Consider the following 23,594-nt stretch of genomic DNA (forward strand, 5'->3'; position numbering starts at 1 on the left):
TTTTAGAGTCACTTAAGAGTCGTAGGCTTTTAAGTAACAGACTTTCACTATTTTAAGTGTTTTATTGGGACTTTAGGTTAGAAGTAAGAAAGCTTACCAGTCATCATAGGTAGGCTTTAAAGTTAAAAGTTAATGGTAGGGCAGGAGACCTGTAGTCGAGTTGCATAGTCTAGCACCTAGTGATTGAGGTAAAAACATAAAAGCTCAATCATGATTGGCAAAGGTTTACAGGAAAATATTTTAAACAATGTACTCAATATCTTAGGTTGCCGCAGTCCGGCTGGGCAAAATAACCCAGAGCAACTTGAAGTTTGAAGCGGGAACTGCTTATTGTGGAGCAACAGAGGTTTATTTTAAGGGTGGAGAAATGACTGGAGGCTTCCCACACTTCTCACATACATGTTTTCATGTCACTGTGAATTCTGTTGTTGTCTGTGGGGACTGGGGTCACCACAGGCTTTGCCACATCGCTTGCACACATAGTCTTTCTCCAGGGTGACTTAAATCTTCTGACTAAATAGGAATGAATGAAAGCTTTCCCACATTTTTACATATATAGGGCTTCTCTTCACTCTGAATTTGTTCACGTGGCTAGATGAACAAAAGCCTTTTCCACATTGTACACATAGATAGGATTTGTCTCCATTGTGCTTTATTTCATGTATTTGAAGGGATCTGGGGAAATGATAAGCTTTCCTACATTGTTAACATGTATAAGGTGTCTCTTCACTGGGCATTCATTCATGTGTTTTAATGTGGCTAAAAGAACTAAAGCCTTTTCCACATAGCTTACATTCATGGGGTTTTTCTCCAGTGTTGAGTTTTTACAAGTCTTCTGAATGCATTGAGGTAACTGAAAGCTTTCCCACATAGTTCCACCTGTATAAGGCTTCTCTCCACTGTGCATTCCTTCATGTTTTCTAATGGAGCTGGAAGAAGTAAAGCCTTTTCCACATTGCTTACACACCTAGGGTTTCTTTCCACTGTGAACTCGTTCGTGACTTTGAAGAGAACTGAGAAATGTAAAGGATTTCCCACATTGCTTGCAGTTATAAGGTTTCTCTCCACTGTGAATGCGCTCATGTGTTTTCACGTAGCTAGAAGAACTAAATCCTTTTCCACAGTGCTTACACACATAGGGTCTCTCTCCACTATGGATTTGATTGTGTGCTTTAGCGTTGCTAAGTGATCTAAAGGCTTTTCCACAGTGCTTACATATGTAGGGTTTCTTTCCACTGTGAACTCGTTCGTGACTTTGAAGACAACTGAGAAATGTAAAGGTTTTCCCACATTGTTTGCAGTTATAAGGTTTCTCTCCACTGTGAATTCGTTCATGTTTTTTAATGTAACTATAAGAACTAAAGGCTTTTCCACATTGCTTACACACATAGGGTTTCTCTCCACTATGGCTTTGTTTGTGTTCTTTAGCGTTGCTAAGTGATCTAAAGCCTTTTCCACAGTGCTTACATATGTAAGGTTTCTTTCCACTGTGAACTCGTTCGTGAATTTGAAGAGAATTGAAAAATGTAAAGGCTTTCCCACATTGCTTACACACATAAGGTCTCTCTCCACTGTGAATTCGTTCATGGATTTTAACGTAGCTGGAAGAACTGAAGGCTTTTCCACAGTGCTTACACACATGGGGTTTCTCTGCTGTGTGAGTTCTTTCATGCTTCTGGAAACGTTGGGGATCATGCAAGGCTTTCCCATCTCCCTTATATTCATATGGCTTCTCTCCATGTTCTGGATACTCATGTGCTTTGTGTCCAGTGTGAGCTGTCAGGGGCACAACTAGGGATGGATCAGTAATGGTGACTTCTCCACACACATGGTGTTCACTAGGTTTTACTCCAGAAGAATTCCTCTTGTTTACAAAAGGATCTATGATGTGGCTGAGGATTTCTCCACATTGACTATCTTCTTTCTGTACACAGAGTCTCTCTAATACTTGAATTCTGCAAAGAATGAAAAGGACATTACTGAGGATTTGTTTACTAATGATTTAGCAGAAGAATTGGCTTTATGCTGTGTAAGCTTTACTATTGAGCTACATTTCAGTCCTTTTAAGTTTTTTTGTTTGTTTGTTTTTTGTTTTTTTTGAGACACCATCTTAGTTCAGGGCCTCACTACAGTGCTGAGGCTTGCCTCACTGGTGATCCTCTCCCTCAGCCTCCTAAATTGCAGGGATTAGAGGAATACACCTCTTCCCAGTTCAGTTTCTAATAATCCTGCCAAATTAAGATTTTGTTAACCATGAAAATGTTCATTATTTGTAAATACAATTGAGTACTATTTGTGTGAAATGCATGGGACAAAACTCAGATTGGGATTGTGATATTTGTGTTTACACAGTAAAATATCTTCAAAATGAGTCCCACTTGAAGATAATTTCATACATTTCTAATAATTTATATACAAAAAACACTGTGTATAAAAAACTACCAGAAAGTGTCACTTATGACATCAAGTCAGTATTCCAGATGCTGCCTACACTGGAACATTTTGGATTTTGAACTTTCCAATTATGGATGCTCAACCTGCATCGTTGTATGCATCGTTGTGAACCAATAGAGATAAATCAATTTGAACCTTGGCATGTATCTTTTCCTTCTTTTCATTATTTTTTATAAGTTACTCCCAGATTTCTGAGGGATACTGCCTTCTCTAATGAGTTCAATTACCTTAGATTTCCCCTGGAATTGTAGTGATCATCGATGGCCTGATTTTTCCATTGTTTTCCTAAAATGCAGACCCAAAAACATCATTATGACTCATTTCAACATTATAGAAAAAACTATCAGAGTCTTGTAGATCTGTTGTATAACGTCTCCATGCTAGTATAGTCACCAAAATGTGGGCTTTCCATGTTTCAGATCATGGAACAGAACTGACAAGCAAGTAACCACAGTTCTCTGATCAACTAAGTGAGGAAAGTATGTCACCCTCACCTATAGTGGTCAGGTTCCAGAAGGTTTCCCACATCACATCTCTGAAGAGCTTCTTCTGGGAAGGATCCAGCAGAGCCCACTCCTCCAGAGTGAAGTTCACAGCCACATCCTCAAAGGTCACTGGCTCCTGAAATATCCCACAGGTATTCCCAGGAGGAAGGTGAGACACACAGCACTGGAGACCTGCACTCACTGTGTGAGAATTTCATAGGATACCATGTCCTCCCAATACTCTGTCACCTGGGTGTCACACTCTTAATCTCCTGCCAGGCTCACATCCTCTCCACAGCAATTCTGGTGCTGAATTGCACCTACTGGTAGAGTAATAGGGAGAAGAGGAACACCGGTTGTGCTGCTGGGTCTCTAATTCTTTCTGCACGAGAGTTTCCGGCACTTCTCAGAAAAAAAGTCCAAATATTTACTGCACAAAATAACAGTAGCTGTCCTGAGACAGCATATTCTTAGAAATGCTTGTGAACAAACTTTGATCTTTGTTGCTCTCTGGGAACTACTGTTAAGATGGACCTCACCAGAATAACTGCAGGAGGGGCTTGGGGTTCCCAAGAGGGTTATCCCAACAAAATGCAGCCTAAGTCCTGTTAGTCCCCTAATGTTTGCAATATTCTGATATGCTTGTCAGAGGTTTCCTATCTCATTAGCCCACAAATATTCTCTGGGTGATGAATCTCTTGGGAACTGATCTTTAGATCAGATTTAAAACCTCTTTTTACAACTCATTGTATAGGGAATTCAGTCCATTCTTTGGATTTGCACTCAGGGACCACAACTGGAAGCCTATATCTTAGTTCCTGTACATCAATCAGAATTAAATAGTAAATAAGACTCATGAAGGATAATTCAGTAGACTAATAGGTAATCATTAAAGTTTTGGTAGGAGAATGTTAAAAAACAATAAAATAAAGGGAATATTGGTACATGTTCTTAGAAAGATTTCACTGTCACCAAGATGTCAACTTTACATGAACTTATAAAATTAAAAAATGTTAATAATAAACCCTTTGGTAGGAAAACAAAAAATTGTTCATGCTTGCTCCATTGGTACATGTGTATAATCCCATCAACTAGGACTTAGCAAGAACCTGTCTCAAAATAATAAAGAAATCAGTAAAATGAATAAATTTTTTCGAAGGGTAAAGAGATGGCTCAGTGCTTTAGGGTCTCTGACATTATTCTCCAAACAGAAAAAGGAAAAAAAAAAAAAAGAAGAAGGAAAGAAACCAAAGGAAAAAAACTAGCTTATTAGATCCTCTATGCATAATTAATGTCTAACAATATTTAAACTCACTGGAATAAGAAACTGATCATTTGACTACTATACATAAACATTTAGAAAAAGATGCTATTAACAGAAAGATTACCAAACACAACGTGAAAAAGAAAAGAACCCTCACTCGACCCACTTGTGAATAGAGAACTGATTCATGACATAGTGGGCAGTGTACAACAGTGGTAGACATCCCAATCACTCTAAGAGTTGAGAGAGGGACAAAAGGTATATTTACCTGGACATGCCATGTGTTCCTGTTTATTCCAAGGATGAAATACAAATTACAAATTACACATTGAAACCAGAAAAAAATACAGGAACAATTTGAAAAGCCACACATACATTTTCATATATATATATGAGAGAGAGAGAGAATTTTTTTAGTTGTCAATGTACCTTTATTTTATTTATATGCAGTGCTGAGAATCGAACCCAGTGCCTCACACATGCTAGGCAAGTGCTCTACCACTGAGCTACAGCCCTAACCCCACACATACATTTTCAATATAGAAAATAGAGTGTTTTCTGCAGGGTGCGGTGGAGCACGCTTGTAATCTCAGCGGTTCAGGAGGCTGAGAAAGAAGGGTTATGAGTTCAAAGCCAGCCTCAGCAAAAGCAACTCAGTGAGACCCCGTCTCTAAATAAAATACAAAATAGGGCTGGGGATGAGGCTCAGTGGTCAAGTGCCCCTGAGTTCGATCCCTTATAATAACAAAAATAAGAACAAAAACAAACAAAAAAATTAGAAAATGGTGTTTTCTAATTTTTAAAAGTAATAATTCCTAAAAAATAAGTGGACATATTAAAAATACAGGAAGGTAAAAGATAACAATGTACAAAAATTTTTGCAATATACGGCATGAAAAAGGAGAAGGTGCTTGCTCCAAGGCACACACCTGTAATCACTGCTACTTGGGAGGCTGAGGCAAGAGGATCCCAAGTTCCAAGGAAGCCTGGGTGACTTAGGAAGACCCTGTTTCAAAATTAAAAATGAAAGAGGGCTGGGAACATGGCACAAATCTGTAAACCCAGTGGCTCAAGAGGCTGAGGCAGGAGGAACGCGAGTTCAAAGCCAGCATCTGTAATGGTGGTGTGCGAAGCAATTCAGTGAGACCATCTCTAAATACAAAATGAGGCTCAATGGTGAAAGCCCCCGATTTCAATCTCTGATACCTGTACCCAAAAAGAAAAAGGGCTGCAGTGTAGGCCAGTGTTAGAGCAGTTGCCTAGTATGTGCAAAGCCTTGGGCTCAATCCCCACTACTCCCACAATAAACATGATTAATGCACAGAACAAAAATAAGTGAATACATGATTAAAGACACTCTAAATACTTTAACTCAATATAAAACACCATAAAGAGAACTGTGTCCTTGTTTGAGGAACAAGCCAAATACATATAAATAGTGACGATCATAGCAAAATACACAGGCTTATACACAAATGGAGGATAAACTGATGCATATCCCTGACACTGTAATTTCAATTTTACCACAACCTTCACACCAGTGGCTGAAATCAAATTTAACCTCATCAAATATTTCTGCTCACACACTGAAAGAAGAGAATCTGATCCATATAGATACCCATTAGACTCCTCAAATGTTCACATAGCAACAATAGCAAAAAAGAGAAATCAAGGTGCACTCCTGTAAGCCCAGCAATCTGGAATGCTGAGGCAAGAGGGTGGCAAATTCACAACCAGCTTCAGCAACTTGGCAGGACTCTAAGCAACTGAGCAAGACCCTGTCACTAAATAATATATAAAAAAGGCTGGGGATATGGCTCAGTGGTTAAATACCCCTGGGCTCAATCCCCATAATAATAATAATAGTAATAGTAATAAAGAAGAGGGGGAGAAGGCTCAGTAATAGAAAAAAATAGAGAAAATCCATTTCAAGGAAACCTCAGAATTTGAACTCAGTCAACAAAGACATTCACTGGGCGAGTAGTGCACTCCTATAATCCCACTGAGTCAGTAGGCTAAGGCAGAAGGATCACAAGTTCAAGGTCAGCCTTGGCAACTCAGCAACACTGTAATTCTTTAAAAAAAAAATAAATAATAAAAAAGGGCTAGGGATATGGCTCTGTGATAAAGCTGAAATCCTCAGTGCCAAACAAAAAAAAGCAACCAGCCAAACAACAACAAAAAAAAGATCATAGAGTAATTTGCAGATTCCAAGTATAACAACTTACATGAAGCCATAACCATAGGTGTTCCATGGCATACTGGAACAAGGGGAACAGAGAATCAACTAAAATGAAGTTAAATGATTGAAATTACGTGGTTGGAAGAACACAAAGAACAGAGAATAAGCTTCAGAGACTGTTTTAACAGTGTATCACCTTGGCATGCCTTTTGGAAAGTTCTTGAGAGTGGAGCAAAAAGATGTAGGAACAGGGATCACATAAAGTAAAACAAACAGAAAGCAGTTACAAATATGGAGTATATTAGCCCAACCATATCAATAATCACTTTAAATGTGACTGCTCTGTAGACAGACCAGTAGAAAACAAGATCCACCCTTGTGTACTTTATGAGACAAAAACAGGTTTGTTTGTTTGTTTTTAACTATCAAGACATCAAATCAGGAGTCAAAATTTATCTTATATATGAGAAATAAATTCAAGATTATGTTTACAGTTCCCTCATCCCAAAAAATATATATGTGAAGTAATGTAGTTAGTAATAAGCTCAATTTAATAATTCAACAATGGCTAAATTGTACGTGCACATTTGTGTGATAAAGGGCATTGAAACCAGGAGCACTGAGTTGTGAGTTGCAGCCAATACATTTTTAAATTTTTATTTTAGTACAGGGTCTAAGTGGCACAGGATTGGTCTTGGACTTACCACTTTCTTCCTAAGCCATTCAAATGGATGAGATTACAGGTATGCCCCATGACATCTGATTGAAAGCATCATATGTGAAATTACAAATTCATTCAATTTTTATCAATTAAATATATAGATATTTTTAAAATACATCAATATGAAGACAAAAATGAATTAAATCTAAAGTTATGTCCATTCTTATTTTGACCCCAAGACAATTTTGGAAGCTCTATTAATTTTGTATCAATCAAGTTGTACCTCAAACAAAATAATAAGGAATAAAGGGATTAAATAATGATAAAACAGTTGACTCTCCAAGAAAACATAAAAATCCTTAATATATAGTCTCTAAAACAGAGCATCAAATCACATGAGGCAAAACATGGAACTGAAGGGAAAATCACAGATTCACAATTATATCTTCAGATTTCAACTCATCTCTATCAGTAAGGGATAGATCAATAAGTCATAAAATCAGTACTGGAATAGTTGAAATTAATAACATCAGACATCAACTAGAGACATCTGCTCAGGTAGAAACCACTACAGCGTGCACGTTCTTCTGCCTTATCCTTTTGTAGTGTTGAGATTGAACCCAGACTTTGCAAATACTAGCTAAGTGTGTCTACCACTAAGCCACATCCCAAGCCCCGGTACACATTCTTGTCAAGATCACAGTGTAGCAGGAAATGAGATTTAGGACAGCGAGATCTGGAAGCAATATGTTATTCCTGGCTCCACAGCCCAGAGGGATAATTCCCAAAGCCTGAGACCTGAGCACAGCAGGGCTTTTACTTTTATACATAAGCACAGTTGGGGTACATCAGGCAAGGGAGTTGGTGCAATTCTATTGGAAGGTGCATTCTACTTTTCTTATATGGGTGCAAGTTGTCAACAGTCCAGAGACTCTTAGCACCTACTGCTTAGGGATTTTTACTGCACGAAGCCTAAACTGGGATTGTTCTGTCCCCATTGCTGGGTTTCCTGCTTCTGCCACTGCAGTTATCTTTTACAGGTACCTGTTAGCCACCCCAAGCCTCTATATTTACATGTCAGTAAGCAGAGTTTCTGTGTCAGCGTGCAAAAACCGTCAGCTCTTAAAATGCCAATGTTCCCATTTTTGTTCTACCACAGTATAGATTCATTACCAACATGGACCGTGTTCTGAACTACACGACACACCTTAACAAATCTAAAGGAACACAAATTGTGCAGAACAGTTAAACCCCCAACCATCAGCTGATGCTGTATGTTGGCAAAAGCCAAGCCAGGGAAACATTCCTTGCCAAAAGTTGAGGACGTGAACAGCCTTGACACTCAGCTCTGACACTAACAGTTATAAAAGTTCCAGTAGAATGGGTTTTCTGGGCACAGCAGGATAGCTGTAAAGAGCTTCTTGTTCTGTAACTTTTTAGTGCACAAAGAAGCCTCTTAATAACTCACAAGCCTTGAAGTATTTACAATGCCCTGATAGCTAAACTTCCTGATTAGAAGAACTCTATATAATAAACATGCCAATTAGTTCTAGGTCACTGTTCCTCCCTCAGATGTCAGGGTTTCATCTGGCCTCAGCTGTGCTTAAAAATGTCTCAGTTCATTTGTCTGTTTTTCTCCGTCTCCCTTCCCCACTACTCAAGATCCTTTGTTGATGCTGCGTGGGTCTCAGCACTTGCTCCCTTTCAGACCATACTGAAATTAAAGCAGACATCAGTAGCATAAACTTAACTGGCAAATGTCCAAGATACATGGCTGAATGGCACATGGATGGAAGAAAACAACAGCAGAGACATTTAAGTATTTCAAAATATGTGAACATGAACAAACATCTTTTTAAAAAAAATTTAGTTGTAGATGGACACAATACCTTTATTTGATTTATTTATTTTCATGAGGTGCTGAGGATCAAACCCAGTGCCTCACACATGCTAGGCAAGTGCTCTACCACTGAGCCACAACCCCAGCCCTGAACAAAATCTTACCATCACTTGTGGGATACAGAAAAAGCAGTGCATAGGGAGAAATTTACAACAATGAATGCGTATATTTGAAAAGACGAAAAACTTCAACTCAACAGTTTAAAATACCACATTGGATAACTGACAAAAGAAGAGCAAGATACTCTTAAAGCACAGAAAAATAACTTGGAAGAAATCAACCAATTTCTGGAAAGAAACAATCCAGAAAAACTCTCATGAGGAAAGATAAACAATGTAAATAAGGCTCTATGTATTACAGAAATTAAAACAATAGCAACTCAAACACAGAGAACCAGGCCCACCTTGTCTTTTGGGCTTATTCTTAACACTTAAGAACACCAATCATTACAATGTCTTCCAGGCAATAGATGCAAAAGTACTACTTCATAAAGTATGAGGCTCACAGTGCCAAGATACAAAACTAGACAGACATTATAAGAAATAACAAAAATAAATGAATAAAGGTGAGGAGTGTAGCTCAGTGAGAGTGCCCTGAGTTTCAATCCCAGTACAGAGTAGGGGAGAGAAGACAAACTGCTTTTAAGAATAAAGATGAAAGAATCTTTATAAGGGCATAGCTCAGTGGTATAGCACCTGCCTAGCATGTGTGAGGTTCTGACTCTGATGCCTGGGACTGCCAAAATAAATAAGAAAAAGAAAAAATCCTCAACAAATAATGACAAAGTACATCTATCCTTTTACAAACAGCATGATCCAACAAAACTACGTAAGAATTATTATAAGTAGTTTTAAAAATACTTAGTTGTAGATGGGACTTTATTTATTTGGACATAGTGCTCAGAATTGAATCCAGTGCCTCATACATGCTAGGTAAGCATCTACCACTGAGCCGCAACCACTGTTCCTACCATAAGTATTTAAGAAAGACCAAACAGCTGGGTGCAGTGGTGCACACCTGTAATCCCAGTGGTTCGGGAGGCTGAGGCAAGAGGATCATGAGTTCAAAGGCAGCCTCAGCAAAAAGCAAAGTGCTAAGCAACTCAGTGAGACCTTGTCTCTAAATAAAATACAAAATAGGACTGGGGATGTGGCTCAGTGGTCAAGTGCCCCTGAGATCAACAGGAGGTACCAAGAAAAATTAAAAAAAGACCAAACATTTAAAAGTCAACTCATGTAACTGATCATCTCCAAAATCTGAATAACAAAATCTTAAGATCAAATTAATAGGAACAGAGAAAGCATAAAACAAAATAGTGATAGGCATTCACACTGAGAAAAAAATAAATAAAAAAAATTAAAAAAAGACTTCTCACATGTGCCATTATGGTCTACCTACAAAAATCCCAAAGAACCAACAAAAACTCTGGGAATTAATAGTGGAATGTAGCAAGGCTGTAAACACACACAAGCTTCATATGCAAAAATCCATCATTTTTCTAAATATCAAGTATAAATATCAATTTCAAATTAAAAACAACACTATTTATACAGAAGAAAAAGTTGGACAAAAAGACAATTTTACAAAAAACCACTAGAGAAAATTGCTCAAGGCCAGAGGTAATCAATAAAGGCAAGATATATCTCAGAGGCTCAAGAAGCTGAGGCAGGAGGATCTCAAGTTCAAAGTCCACCTCAGCAATTTAGTGAGACCCTGTCTCAAAAATAAAAAGGGCTGGGTGTGGGAGGCCATCCTTGCACTTGATTGAATTACCTCCCCAGCTGGGCGCTCAAACACATCTTTGTGTTCAGAGCTTTCCCCACCCTTGTTGGGTCCCAGGGCTTGTCCGTGTGGAGGCATGCCTGATCACAGCCCCTGAAGACCCAATCATCTCACTTGACTTTGGGACACTGTCCCCCCTTAGTCTTCATTGGATGGGATTTTCCCCAGAATTTTTTGTTCCCCAATAAAAGTCTACTCCCTGGTGTTCTCTCTCTAGCTGGCCTCTTCAATAAACCTGGCTACTTGAATGGGTAGCTGGAGGCTGGGGGTATGAGAAGCCGTCCAGGAGCTGGTTTAAAGGTAATTAGAGTCAGTCTCTTTAATTCAAACTTCCTGGGAGCCATCAGCCAAGTAGGTATGACAATTTCCTTGCCAGCGTACCCCCATGTTTCTTTAGTGGAAGGACTCCTGGAAATAGGACATTTTGCAGCAACATTGCATGTTAGGTGACCTTGCTCAAGGACCAGGGCGGATCCGTGTTTAGGGTGTTCCCAGTTTAAGATAATCCGGAGTTTAGGGCGGTCCCTGTTTAGAATAGGGCGTTCCCCATTTAGAATAGGGCGTTTCCTGTTGCCTGAGTTCCCCTTGAGTTCTCACGGGATTCGGAATATATTTGGGAGACAGAAGCCCAGTGGGGGTGGATTTGGGCAGAGAATGTGGATTTCCCCAGAACGTGTTTGTAGAAGGCCAGTGTGAATAAAGAATTGCTGTTTGAATCTACAAAGCTGTGAGCGGCTCCTGATTTGTGCCCAGCCAGACTGGGGCACAAACTCCATTTGGATTTCCCACGTGGCCCAACCTTCACCTATAAAGCCTGTGCTGGCAGGGCTGAAGCTGGGGATGCAGCTCAGTGGTGAAGCACCCCTGGTTCAATCCCCAATACAAAGAAAAAAAAAAAGGAGGAGGAGGTTTGTTTCTGGGGATGTGGCAGTGCTTAAAGACTCTGGGTTCAATACCAGTATTAAACAAAAACGAAACAAACAAATAAAACATTAACAACAAAGAAGTCTGAGTGAGGGTGGAGGTTCTCAGATGTAAGACGATGTGACCACCTCTAATCTCCCCTAATCTACAGAGGCAGGGGCAGATCCTCACCCAGAAGACCCTTATCATTAAGCAGAAATCGCTACCATACTTTTAAGTTCCTCTTCTCAGAAACCTTTTTACACAGGATATCAGGAAAAAGAAAAAAAAAAAGAACAAAACGATAAACTTCTGCATACAGCACTGTGGTGGGCAGTTTCCTCTTTTTGGAAAATGCCAAGTTTGTAAATGAAAAAAAAAAAAAAACTTGTAAAACTTCTAGTCTCAAAAACTGAAAAAGCACTCGTCCTGTAAACCTTCAAACCCCTCCTCTCAGAGGGACTCAGTCAAGAACTGCAGACTCTGCCGCCCACAGAATGCTTTAGGCAACAGCCTCTCTGGGCCCCGCAGTCAATAAACCTGCTTCCCGAAAATTCCTACGAGTTCCGGGTGCCCGACCTCTCCTGTCCTCCATCACTAGCGCCTTCTGGGCACCCCGCTTGCTCCTCTCCTCAAAGAAAAGTCCTTTCTGCCAACCACCGAGGGGTCTGCAGACCTCACAGCTGGGCTCCCCTGCTTTGCGGTTCTCTTAAATGCAGCTGTTGCACCCTCAATTCGATTAAAAAACAAACAAAAACAACAACAACGTCCAGGGGCGCTGAGTTCCAGTCAGGGGGCCCTGGCAGAAGGGTCCATAGATCTGTCCGCCTCCTGCCCCCACCAGCCCCGGGGCTGAGGGTCAGTCGCGGATTTGGGGACCGGCTTCCCCAGTTTTGCAGACTTGGAGTAACCTGGGGACCCCGAGGAGCAGGGGGGCTGGGACGCGCACACTCCCTCCCAGGCCCCGCCTCACCGGCGCCGGGACTCTCCCCGCGACCTCCCGCCGCCACCGCAGAGGGGAAGACGCGGGGCTTCGGGGCCGCGCTGCCCACAGACCGCTCCGGCCGGCAAAGCGCCGCGCAGGACCCGGGGCCTGGCCAGACTCCGACCGCAGTCGCCGCAGCTGCCGCCGGAGGCCCGGGTCCCTCCACAGCGACTCACCCGTCCCCTTCACTGCGACCGGCTCCCCTTCCAGGAACGGCGCCCTCCACACTCACCATTGCCCGCCTTCTGGGGTTCCCGGGGAGATGTCACAGCGAGGAGGCTGGGACACTTAGAAGTTCTCCTGGCAGGACCCTCGGGACACTCTATGCCAACTACTGCAAGGAAATTGTTCAAAAGTCGAGGGTTCTGGTCCTCTTACAGCTGCGCTCCGGATTGGACGATCCTGCAGCCCCACCCCATGTCTCTGATTGGCTAATGATCCAGGCCCCGCCCCTGAATCCGGAGAGGCTGCAGAAAAGAACCTCCACCTGGCCGAAAGGAGTTCAGGTGAACCTTTTCAATTACAACCCTTCCCAATGCCGCAGTCTGGCTGGGCACAAGTACCCAAGCCGCCACAAAGCCTTGTAGGTTCAAACAGCAACTCTTTATTCCCCCAACTCTCACCAGCACTGCACACACACTACTCGGGAACACACTCCTTCCACCTGGGGGGCGCCCAATCTCCCCCAACCCCCAAGTAGCCCGCCCCAGGCAGATTCCCGGAGCAGGGTTCATTTACAACTCAATCAACAATCCAGCATCACAGCAATTATATACAGCTTAACTCAAATCATCATCTCAATGGTTCGCTGGGTCACCTTTCAACCATTCCCTCTGGCAATATGCCTGACGTCATTCTGACTCGGTTGTGGCTTTCAACATCCCAACATAAGCTTCTTCCCAGGGACCTGAAGGATTATTGCACCTTTTCATTTAATTGCATCATCCCGATGTGGAATAGGGGCTGGGGTCATGGCTCAGCGTGGAGGACTTGCCTAGCAAGGCGCTGGGTTGTATCCTCAGCACTACATTAATAATAACAATAATAATAATAATAATAATAATGTGTCCAGATATGGAATACCTACCCAAAGTTAAGTATAGTGCTGGGGGTGTAGTTCAGTGGAAGAGGCACTGAGTTCAATCCTAAGTACCACATAAATGTAGATACAGAATAATGTACAAGAAAAGAACCAAAAGATTGGTGGTTTTTGATGCTCAATGAAACATGGAATTCAGAGAAGTGTCTTCCTTTGTACCTGGATTTGACCCTTGAATGTTTCTCATTATTATACAGCTTTTCATTTAGAACACATATCTTATGAAAACAACTATATACATATGATTTCATTTTTATTTCATTTTCCAAATCAAATTGTGTTTAGGTATCAAAAATTTGTGTAAAGTTCTTGTTTAATTAAATGACTTAATTTTATTGTATTATGTGATCAGACACAAAATGAATTAAAATTGCTCCCCCCCCCCATCACACTTTTAATCAAAGGCTTGTTAAAAATGCAGGTTTCTAGAGTCCTGTAAAATTCTGATGAAACAAGTTCCTTGGAAACCACAACTATACGGGCTGGGGATGTGGCTCAAGCGGTAGCGCGCTCGCCTGGCATGCGTGGGGCCCAGGTTCGATCCTCAGCACCACATACAGACAAAGATGTTGTGTCCGCGGAAAACTCAAAAATAAATATTAAAAAAATTTAAAGGATATTGATACCATTCATTGATGTCCAAGTCCTGTTTCCCCATGAGTGAAATAATGAACACCAGTATGGATTGTTTTCTCCCTTGGGAGGACTCTAGAACAGAGACAGAGTCCTCCCAAGGGAGAAAGCAATCCATACTGGTGTTCACCAAGGTGTGGAATCTTGTCCTTTAGATTTTCCAAGTTTCTAACTTCTCATGCCCCCTCCTCCTATCCTGCCAATGTGGGATAGAAGGGCACGATCCAGGGGAACCTCTCCCTATTTTCCATTGTCTGCCCAGAAAAGCAGGAAGAGCCACAGTGATTACTCATTAACAATTCCCTGGTGGGAGGAACAACCCCCCACAGGTGGTCTTAGCCACAGGTGAGTCCAAAGTGCCCTGAAGGTATTAACATTCCATTTCCTTTGAACCAGCTTCCATCTTCCCCACCTGACCTGAGGACCTGCTGTCTACACTAGCCCCCTGCCCTTTGTTCTTGCTTCACCCCCGTGTCTAATTTTAGGGAACCTTTGTTGCTGTGAGGGAAAAGTGCCCATGACAGCTCTGGCCTCTGAGCTGAGAGGGAATGATGTGGGGCAGCAGCTTGAGCTTCCCTTTCAGGAATGGGGTTGGTCGAGGGGTCCACAAGAAAAGTCTGGTTTGGAAGCAACAGGTTGTAAAGTCATTGAGAGGCGGGTGATCCACCAGAGAAACAAGAAGACGTGAGCACTGGCATAAGATCAGTGCAACAAAGAAATGTCGCAGCATGCGAACCCGCCGATGAGTATGGTGAGGACGACAGAGCCTGACAATGTCTTCCACCAGGGGGCACCAGAGGACCAGAACGAAGAAGTTGTTCCCATGACAGGGCTGGTGGCCTCAGCCTGGGAACCTAGATCTTTAGGAAGTGACTTACATTGCCAGAGTTGTCAGGAATGTAAACACAGCATCAGTTCAATCATGGCACAAGGGCCACCTTGGGCTGCAGTGAGGACTTCTAAAGCCATCTGCTTTTGTCAGATGGCTTTCCTCATGAGGGCTACTTCTGTGTTAAGAAGAGCAATACTCAACCTGGTTTAGGGCAGTGTGAGTACAGGGTTTCCAGGTGCCACAGTCCAACCTCTAAGCCAGTTTGTGGAGTAACCGTGAAGCTGAGGATCATAGCAACAAAAACCAGATCGGAACCACCCACGTCGGAGACTGCAGAGGTTTGCTGGCTGTCCTATACTTGGTGTCCATCTCCCTTGTCTCCAGGGGTACCCAATAGTCCATCTTCCTCTCCACCCTGGGGGAAACCTGTGCTATAATTTTTTCCCACACATCCATTGTGTCCCTTTGGGTGCTGGCCACCTAATTTCAGGAATAGAGAACCAATGAGTCCCAAAGCAATTATTGGCCTGTAAAATCTCTATGTGTTGACTCGGGGGTCCATCCTAATTCCCAGGTAGCATTAGGCCATTTGTCAGGTGTGGCTACATTGTTCTCAGCAGATTGGGGCTTCTTGGTTTAGATGCCCTGTGGTGGGTTTAAGCTACAAATACCCATCCCAAATCTACAGTCACCATCCTTAGACCTTTGACATGTTTGCACTGATGTTGGAAAGCATGGAATGGATGGGCTAAAATGTAATTTGACAGCTATAAAGTCTGAAGGTTGGCTTGTTTGAAAGTGAAAGTTTTTCCATAACCTGGTTGTGATAAAGTTTCATTTATAGGCTATAATTTAATATTGGCATGAGTCGCAGCTTGTTAAGAGTGTTTCTCTTTCTTCGGTTCTAACAATTAAAGACTGTAATTCTATCCAGTCACTTCCTTGTAAGGGAGATTCCCCCCAAGGTAGCCCAGAAGTGCTGGGAAAGGGGAACAGTCCTCATGTCCAGCAGTCATGCACCCTAGTGGCATGCTGTTGAGCCCAATCAAGAAAAGAGTTCATCATTTTAGTGGACCTGTGTAAAATAATAAAGAAGGACCAGGAAAAAAAAGGTTACTGATCACCTTTGTCTTTGTGGAAACCTAATCTAAACCTGGCTTGACTACCACCTGGGGGGAAAAAATGGTTAAAAAGCCCTAGGCATTAGGGTTGGGCTTGTGGCTCTGGTACAGCGCTTGCCTACATGAGTCACTGGGTTCGATCCTCAGCACCACATAAAAATAAAGGAAAAGTATTGTGCCACCTAAAACTAAAAAATAAATATTTTTTAAAAAGCCCTAGGCATGATGCTTTTGCTCTAAACAGAAATTTCCCTTGGCCAGATATCCTGACTTCAGCACAGGGAGAAAAATTATTTCATGGTTCTCTCTCTCTCTCTCTCTCTCCCTCCCTCCTCCCTCCCTCCCTCTCATGCTGCTTTACTAAATAATTAAGAGCCATGTCATTTTTTTCTAGGATTCCTTTTTTTTAATGTGTATTTTTTGGAGCTCAAGATTTGATCCTACAAGCCTAGGTTAATATATTTTACTGATTAGTCCTATTGTATCCAACTGTAAAGTTTTTCACACTCTGCTTTCTTCAGAGGCTTATTTGCAAGGGTCAGCTCTCAATCGAATAGGTTTTTAAAAGCTACATGGCCTTTGTTTGTGTATGTGTGTACACCAGTGTGTTGTCCTGTCTATGTGTGTGATTCAAACTTGAGCGCTCATAAATTAAAATTTAAAAATGTGGATCTGAGTGCCTTTGATTCACGTAATTTGAAGCGTTCAGTTTACACTGGGCAGACAGATAAGAGTGAATGATGTCTTTATAGCTACGAACTCACTGGTTTTTCTAAGTGTCAAATTGGTAAAGTGTAGATGTATAAATCCATTGTTTCTAAGGTCTTTGTTCAACATGGAAAAAAATAAATGCTTTTTGATACACCTGTCTGATACATTGGTTCTTATAATTAATATATAAACTATATTTAATATCAATGACATTAATCTTCATCAATGTGTTTATTAGAGGCATGTGATTAATTTACAAAGTTAAAATGCTAACTTTCAATACCCTTAACTTCATGAACTCCATGGGGTGATATACTTGAGCATTATTTGTGTTTTCACAAATTTGTAAATAATCAGATGTGATTCTATGTACAAGGGGTCCAAAAGTTTCAACTGTGTTTCAACTAGAGTATAGTGAATAACATAAAGTGTTTTTTCTTCTTAAAATAGAGTAATTTGGGGGATGGGGTTATGGCTCAGTGGTAGAGCGCTAGCCCAGCATGTGTGAGGCACTGGGTTCAATTCTCAGCACCATGTATAAATAAAAAAAAAGAAAAAAAAAATGGAGTAATTTGTCTAAATTTAGATATTTATTTTTTCCTTTTTTAGGCACTCATTCATTCATTTTTAATTTTTTTTATTTATGTTTTAATTAGTCATACATGACAGTAGAATGCATTTATGCACTTTGATAGAAGGGATATAATTTCTCATTTTTAAAAAGATTTTTAGTGGGCTGGGGATGTGGCTCAAGTGGTAGCGCGCTCGCCTGGCATGCGTGCGGCCCGGGTTCGATTCTCACCACCACGTACAAACAAAGATGTTGTGTCCGCCGATAACTAAAAAATAAATATTAAAAAAAAAATTCTCTCTCTCTCTCTCCTCTCTCACTCTCTCTTTAAAAAAAAAAAGATTTTTAGTTGTAGATGGACACATACATTTATTTTTGTTTATTTATTTTTATGTGATGCTAAGGATTGAACCCAGTGCCTCATACATGCTAGGCAAGTGCTCTGCCACTGAGCTACAACCCCAGCCCTATAATTTCTCACTTTTTGAGTGTGCATGTTGTAGAATCACATTGGTCCATGCAGTCATATATATACATAAGGTAATAATGTCTGTTCCATTCTACTATCCTTCCTATCCCCTCATCCCTTCCCCACCCCTCCCTTCACTTCACTCTACCTAATCTTTTCTTTGGCAGTGCCCCCCTTTGTTGTAAATTATTAACCGCATTTTAGAGAAAACATTTGGCCTTTGTTTTTTGGGACTGGCTTATTTCTTTTAGCATATTTTCCAACTCTATCCATTTGCTGGCAAATGCCGTAATTTCATTCTTCTTTAAAGTTGCTTAATATTCCATTGAATATTCATACCACATTTTCTTTAACTATTCATCTATTGAAGGACACCTAGGTTAATTCCATAGTTTAGCTATTGTGAATTAAGCTGCTATAAACATTGATGTGACCGCATCACAGTAGTATACTGATTTTAAATCCTTGGGGTATAGACCGAGGAGTGAGATCTGGGTCAAATGGTGGTTCCATTCCAAGTTTTCTGAGGAATCTCCATACTGCTTTCCATAGTGGTTGCACAATTTGCAGTCCCACCAGCAATGTAGGAGTGAACCTTTTCCCCCCCGCATCCTCGCCAACATTTATTGTTGCCTGTATTCTTGATGATTGCCATTCTGATGGGAGTGAGATGAGATCTTGGAGTAGTTTTGATTGCATTTCTCTAATTGCTTGAGATGTTGAACACTTTTTCATATATTTGTTGATCAATTGTAGTTCTTCTTCTTCTGTTCAGTTCCTTAGCCCATTTATTGATTGGGTTATTTGGGTTTTGTGGTGTTAAGTTTTTTGAGTTCTTTATATGTCCTAGAGATTAATGCTTCATCAGAGGTATATGAGGTAAAGATTTTCTCCCAATCTGTGGCTCTCTCCTCATGTTATTAATTGTTTCATTTGCTAAGAAGAAGCTTTCTAAAATATTTTTTAAATTGTAGATAAACACACAATATCTTTATTTTATTTATTTGTTTTTATGTGGTGCTGAGGAAGGATCGAACCCAGTGCCTCATGCATGTGAGGCAAGTGCTCTACCATGAGCCATAACCCCAGTCCCTGAGAAGAAGCTTTTTAATTCGAATCCATCCCATTTATTGATTCTTGATTTTACTTCTTGCGCTTTAGGAGTCTTGTTAAAGAAGTCAGATCCTAGGCTGACATGGGGAAGATTTGGGCCTATTTTTTCTTCTATTAGGTGCAGGGTCTCTGTTCTAGTGCCCAAGTCTTTGATCCACTTTGAGTTTATTTTTGTGTAGGGTGACAGATAGAGGTTTAATTTCATTTGCTACATATGGATTTCCAGTTTTGCCAGCACCATTTGTTGAATAGGCTATCTTTTCTCCAGTGAGTGATTCTGGCACCCTTGTCTAGTATGAAATAACCAAAATTTATGTGGGTTTGTCTCTGTGTCCTCTATTCTGTATCACTGGTCTACAAGTCTATTTTGGTGCCAATACCATGCCATTTTTGTTACTATAGTTCTGTAGTATAGTGTAAGGTCTGGTATTGTGATGCCTCCTGCTTTACTTTTCTTGCTAAGGATTGCTTTGGCTATTCTGAGTCTCTTATTTTTCCAAATAAATTTGCAAAGAATATCATTGGGATTTTAATGGGAATTGCATTAAATCTGTATAACTCTTTTTGGTGGTATGGGCATTTTGACAATATTAATTCTGCCTATCCAGGAGCATGGGAAATCTTTCCATCTTTTGAGGTTTTCTTCAATTTCTTTCTTTAGTGTTCTGTAGTTTTCATTGTAGAGATCTTTCACCTCTTTTGTTAGATTGATTTCCAGGGTGTTTGTTTGTTTGTTTGTTTGTTTGTTTGTTTGTTTTGAGGCTATTCTGAAGGGGTAGTTTTCCTAATTTCTTTTTTAGTGGATTCATTGCTGATGTATAGAAATGTGTTTGATTTATGGGTGTCGATTTTATATGCTGCTAACTTTACTAAATTCATTTATTAGTTCTAAAAGTTTTCTGGTGGAATTATTTGGATCTTCTAGATGTGGAATCATGTCATCAGCAAATTGTGATAGTTTGAATTCTTCTTTACCTATTTGTATCCCTTTAATTTCTTTCTTTTGTCTAATTGCTCTGGCTAGAGTTTCAAGGATGGGGGATGGGGCTGTGGCTCAGCAGTAGCACACTTACCTAGCATGTGTGAGGCACTGGGTTCGATTCTTAGCACCACATATCAACAACTAAAAATTTAAAATTAAAAATTTTTAAAAAGGATGATGTTGAATAGAAATGGTGAAAGAGGACTTCCTTGTCTTGTTCCAGTTTTTAGAGGGGATGCTTTCAATTTTTCTCCATTTAGAATGATGATGGCCTTGGGTTTAACATATAGTTTTTATGATATTGAGATGTGTTCATACTATCCCTAGTTTTTCTAGGGATGTTTTGAACATGAATGTGTGCTGTATTTTGTCAAATGCTTTTTCTGCATTCATTGCGATGATCATATGATTCTTAGGTCTGTTAATATGGTGAAGTACATTTATTGATTTCCACATGTTGAGCCAAGCCTGCATCCCGGGGATGAACCCCACCTTTTTTTTTTTTTTTAAAGAGAGAGTGAGAGAGGGGGAGAGAGAGAGAGAATTTTAATATTTATTTTTTAGTTATCGGCGGACACAACATCTTTGTTTTGTATGTGGTGCTGAGGATCGAACCCGGGCCGCACAAACACCAGGCGAGCACGCTACCGCTTGAGCCACATCCCCAGCCCATGATGAACCCCACCTTGATTGTGGTACACTATCTTTTTAATATGTTTTTGTATGCAATTTGCCAGAATTTTATTGAGTGTTTTTGTATTTATGTTCATCAGGGATACTGGTCTGAAGTTTTCATTCCTCGATCTGTCTTTGTCTAGTTTTGGTATCAGGGTGATATTAGCCTCATAGAATAAGTTTGGAAGGGTTCCCTCCTTTTCTATTTCATGGAATACTTTGAGGAGTATTGGTGTTAATTCTTGGAAAGTAAGTAGAACTTGGCTGAGAATCCATCTAGTCCTGGGTTTTTCTTGGTTGGTAGGATTTTGATGGCATTTTCTATTTCAGTGAATTAAGAAAAGGGGAACAGACAGGGAAGAGATATTAGAAGTTCTAGGTGGAAATATATTTCCTAGAAGGAAAAAGAAAAAAAAATGTTTCTGTGTAAGAAAGTATCTGTGTGATGAAAAAACCACAAGAGGGCCTGATTAAGTAACAGGAGGTGTGTGTAACTAAAGGGCAAATTTCAACAAGTTTATGTGTAACTATGTTATAGATGGATGGATGGATGGATGGATAGATGGACAGACAGACAGACAGACAGACTTGCTGGATGTTTACAATCAAGGTTTAAAAATTAAGTCTAGGAATAAAAGGTACAAAGCACCAATATTCAGCTCTTGTCCTCTGAGTCAGCCTGAACATAGGCAACAAGGGGACTTCTCTAAGGGCTTTGCAAATCTGGGCTACATGACCTCCCAATCAGGGAGATAATGAGACCACTGGAGAACAGAAAGCTGATTAGTGCACACATACTGCAAAAGAGGAGGGTCATTGGAAAAGGGAGACATCCCAGATGCCTCCAAGAAAAGCCACCTCATCAAGGAGACTCTGACCCATCCTAGCAGATGGCACTAAAAGAGCTATGAAGCTGCTCTCAAGTTTCCCAAGAGTGACCCTTATGGGAACTCAGCTGACTGTTAACAACAGAGAGAAACCTAGAAAAACAGTTATAACCAACATACAGATCATATCTGGGCATTGAAAAAGAAATACAATGGTTCTTTAATGGAACTTAAGAACTACACTTGTGTCAACCCTGATGCCCCCCAAATTATTTTTTTTCCTTTGTGAGGCCCCTATTTGCCCCTGCTTACCAAAATTAAACTGGCCTCTGAACCTTAATCTTCCCTACTCCTCAAACTGACATTTTCCCCAAGAACCAAAGCCTACCATTCCGATAACAGCACACACCAAATGTAGGAGAGCCCCACGAAGCTATTTGCTTACTCATAGGGCTAAGAATATCCACGGGGATTGGCACAGGAAGAACGGGATTAGAAACATCTATTCACTATAAAAATAGCACAGGGCATTGCAGATATGGAAGGACACCAATTTTGTACTGACTTTACAAAATCAAATGACTCCTGGCATCTGTTGTCCTACAAAACTGATCATGAACGAATGCTGTTTCTATGTAAACCAATCAGGGGTGGTAAGAGACAGCATGGCTCCAGAACAGCCTGGAATATGGAGGGAGGGCAGGTCTGACTCAGGAGCCTTCCCAGATTGGAATGGTAATTTTCAATATAATCAGTTTGAATATGTTACCCATCTTAATATTTATTTTCATAAAGCATTCAGTCTCACAGCGTATTAGATCCCTACGTTTTATTGTCTGGATCTATTTAAGTACAAAATAATGCCTCACAAAACATACATGTTAAATGTGACAGCTGTATGTTATAATATTTCAATTGGACTATATTGCACAGTCCATGATAAACTGTTATGATTCCCCAAAGGCCAGGAGCCACCTGGATCCCTGGACAAGTGCTAAACAATAGCTTGGCTAATAGCTTGCACTGCTATCTTGGCTGGGATAATTGTTTCTGCCATCTACCTCCCACAATTTCAAAAGAAATTTACTGAGACCTGCCAAACTCAAGTACATATTGCTCAGAAAATTTTGAGCAAAATTTAACAACTAAAAGATTCTTTTATATGGCTAGGAGAATGAATACAAAATTTACAATAGGCTCAAAGACTCCAATGTAATTTTAACATTATGCAATTTTGTGTCACTAGAATTCCATATAATGACAGTAAAATTCAATGGCAAAATGTATGTAATCACCTAATGGGAATTGATCCCAGTTTAGTTGAAGGGATTTCTTCACTTAACCCTTTTAAATACTTTTCTCCACATGTAGCTGGGTTACTAGCTATAACTATATTGTTAATTTTATCTCTGTTCTTGTTTTGCATGGTCTGTCAAGCAGGATGGAGACAATTAAAACATCAGGTAACTGGCTCCAACTTAATCATGCTTGCTTTGCATCAGAGGACCCAGAACCTTGAGATCATAGAGAGTGCACCCTAAATTTGATCGTGGCAGGATGGCCTTGATTAAGGAAAATGAATTCCCAACTATTTCACTTGCTATGTATTTTGGGTGTATGATTCCTGGCATTTAAGAATATTTCCTGTTTTGACACTGGAAAAATTTTCCCTAGCATTACTAACAAAATAATTAATTCCTTGACTTTCACATTTTCCCCCTATTGTAAACTTTGTACAGAAGCAGTTTCTTAACGAGGTAACCTGTCAGCTCAAAATGCCACCAGGATATACTTCTCCTGAGTCACAGCCTGACTTTCTGAAACCACACAAGGAAGACTTCACTTACAATGATCTCAAGGATCCTCCCTCTTCAGCCTCAAATGCCCAGATTCTCCATGTCCTCCTCCAGAGCTCTGAAAGGAGGGGTTTCACTACTTCAAGGCT

General features: G+C 40.5%; 1 pseudogene; it reads right to left on the bottom strand.

Annotated features, from left to right (window-relative positions):
- Positions 1-410: 410 nt before the first annotated feature.
- LOC143399873 (uncharacterized) lies at positions 411-10,806 on the bottom strand (annotated as a pseudogene).
- Positions 10,807-23,594: the final 12,788 nt, after the last annotated feature.

This window comes from Callospermophilus lateralis, chromosome 1, assembly GCF_048772815.1.
Source record: "Callospermophilus lateralis isolate mCalLat2 chromosome 1, mCalLat2.hap1, whole genome shotgun sequence".
NCBI lineage: Eukaryota > Metazoa > Chordata > Mammalia > Rodentia > Sciuridae > Callospermophilus > Callospermophilus lateralis.